The sequence below is a fragment of the Ochotona princeps genome, chromosome 33 (genome assembly GCF_030435755.1).
Source record: "Ochotona princeps isolate mOchPri1 chromosome 33, mOchPri1.hap1, whole genome shotgun sequence".
Lineage (NCBI taxonomy): Eukaryota > Metazoa > Chordata > Mammalia > Lagomorpha > Ochotonidae > Ochotona > Ochotona princeps.
In genome coordinates, this window is record NC_080864.1 from 4,294,845 (window position 1) to 4,297,827 (window position 2,983).

Genomic DNA, 2,983 nt, shown 5'->3' on the forward strand with positions numbered 1-2,983 from the left:
ACCCCTGTACTGCCCCTGTGGCCCTCACCCTGCGACTTCCTCTTTGCTGGAATCCTGCCTTCCCTCCGTCCCACCTCAGACTCCTTGTTCCCTGGCCCTGCGGTTCCCTGGCCAGCCTTGCCCAGCCCAGCTCTCCCTCCCAGCACCACCCTCAGGGGCCCTCCAGTACCTGCCCCAGTTGTACCCTGAGAGGACCCCTTTACTCACGTCAGGATGCAGGCCCCTTGGGGGAGTTCTGGGCAAGCAGGGCACAGGTCCGCCTGCTTAGGGTATCTCATGGTCCTCAGGCCTTGGCCCTGAGCGGGTGGCAGACGGCAGCAGGCAGGCTACAGACAGCATGAGCTGGGCCAGGAGTGCTGGGCACGTGGAGGCCTGGGCAGAGCAGCAGGGAACCCCTGGACAGGTAGGAGGGCTGAGGGCCAGACACCGGCCCCCACTTCGCTGCCCTGCCCCTGGCCTGGCCCTGGCTCTGTGGACACCACCGGCACCACCCTTCAGGCTAGCAGCTTTGTCAGCTCCCGTGAACACATCAGCCCCCCGTTTCTGCAGGGGCAGGGCTAGAGCCAACCTGACCCTTTCAGTCCAGGACAGGGAAACCCAGAGCCCCTCACAGACAGCAACACGCACACACACACACACACACACACACACACACACACACACTTGCGGTGACTGCTCCAGGGCCATGAGGGCCACAGTCCAGCCAGGGCTAGGGCGCCAGCTCCAGCCCTGAGCAGGACAGCAAAGACCCCTGAGGCTCTCATCAGAGAAGCTGAGTGTGAGCCCTGCTCCTGCACACCCAAGGTGCGTCAACACTAAGGACCCCCACACCCACGTGGGAGACTGCGATGAGGCTGCAGGCTCCTGTCTTCCGGGCCATTTGCAGCTTGCTGGACCTGAAGTGGAGCAGCCAGGAACTGAATGGGTAAACGCAGGCCATGGCAGCGCTGGCCACTGAACTTCCTGCACCACAGTGACCGCCCCTTAAATACGCGTGCATGTGTGGTGTGTGTGTGGAAGGAGGACTTGGCAGAGGGGTACGGGGAGACACAGGGCTGGGCACGGACGTGACTTCGGCTCTGGAGCCTGGAGCAGGCTCAGTGACGTGTGTTCCCATTGCCTCACTGTCTTGGGGCCTCAGGAGCCCGTGCAGCCCCTGTATGGGATGCCTTGCCTGGCTCCCTCATTGTAAGGCTGCCCGGGCACCTGCTGTCCGGCTGCTGCCAAGATCCTGCTCGACGAGGTGGTGGGCACAGTGCCCAGACACCACCGCACGGCTAGATGGCAAGAAGTGGGAGACAGGGTCAGAGAGATCTCCCACCCTCTGGGTTCTTCACTCCGCAGATGGCCAGAGAGGCCAGGCGAATGCCAGAACCATCTCCCACTGCTGAACTGAAGCACAAACATGAGCATCCTGTACCTACTGCTTCCTGTTCAGCTTCAAAACAAAAGGAGGGGCCCCGTGAGACAGCTCAACTGGCTAGTCCTCCACCTACAAGTGCCAGGATCCCATAGGGGCTCCAGTTCATGTCCCGGCTGCTCAGCTTCCCACCCAGCTCCCTGCCTGTGACCTGGGAAAGCAGTGGAGGACAGCCCAAAGCCTTGGGGTCCTGCACCTGCGTGGGAAACCTGGAAGAGGCTTCTGGCTCCTGGCTTCAGGTGAGCTCAGCTCCAGCTGTTGTGGCTACCTGGGGAGTGAGCCAGCGGATGGAGGATCTTCCTCTCCGTTTCTCCTTCTCTTTGTAAATCTGCATTTCCAATTAAATATGTATCTATATATTTAATTATTTTTTTTAAGTCTTAGAAACTATCTCATGTATTTGAAAGGTAGAGTTACAGACAGAGAGGGAGATAGCAGGGAGAGAGAGACTCTTCCAGCCACTGGTTCACTCCTCAAGTGGGCGCAGTGATGGGCAGCAGGGCCAAATAGAAGCCGGGTACTCCATCCGGGTCTCCCACGTGGGTACAGGCACTTAAGCACATGGACCATCCTCCACTGCTTTCTGAAGTGCGTTAGCAGGGAGCTGGATGGGAAGCATTACTGATGGGGCTGTCTCCCACGGCCTGTCTATGTCCCAGGCGGGCAGCCCAATGGACCGTGCCACACCAGCTCAGTACTGAGTTTGAAAGACACTTGGGGTTTGTACAAGACTGTGCAGCTCCCACAGCAGCTGGGGCGGGGTGTGCCCTCCCTGCAGTCCTGCCCAGTCCCGGCCCCCTGCTGATGCACCCCCCTGTGGCAGCACTGACCACCGGGGACCCTGACTCCAGTGTTGGCTGGCCCACTGTGGGTGGGAGGAGTGGCTGAGAGCTCTCTCTTTCTCTACCCCTCAAATAAAGACTTTTCTAGAACTCCCACTGTGACACACTGTGGCTAAAGCCCCTCCCCTGGCTGTCCCTCCTTCTCAAAGGAGCAGCAGGGACCTGGCCATGCCTCCCCCTCTGGGCCCTCAGGGACTTCCTGTCCTGTCTGTGTCTCCCCTGAATCTACAGTGGCAGGGGGGCTGCACGCCGCCTCTTACTGCTCCAGGCCCGGCCGCCGACAGGTGCACACAAAGCTCCAACACCCCTAGGCTTGGCTGGGACCGCACAGGGAGGCTGCTCCACCGACACGTCAGGCGTGGACCGCAGGAACCCTCCTCCCGTCCCTCTGAGGGTCCCCGCGGCCCGGCACCCACCCACCCACCCATCCACCCGCCTGCGTGAGCGCGGCTCCAGCAGCCCATTAAGCGATTTTTCCTACACTTACAGCTGGGGGCATCGACAAGGAAGCTCGATAACCTGACGAGGCGCTGGCCTTGGAGGAGACGCAGCGCCTGTCAGATACGCCCGCCCCACGCCGCCGCGTTTGATGCCGGCTCGGCTGCTGCAGGCGCGAGAGGCCGTGCGCCCCCCACCCACCCGGCCTTTCAAGTTGGGCAGAGGCTCCAGGTGGAAGGGGTGGCGGGGCGGGGAGCAGACCCCTCTAGCACAGGCTCTTGCA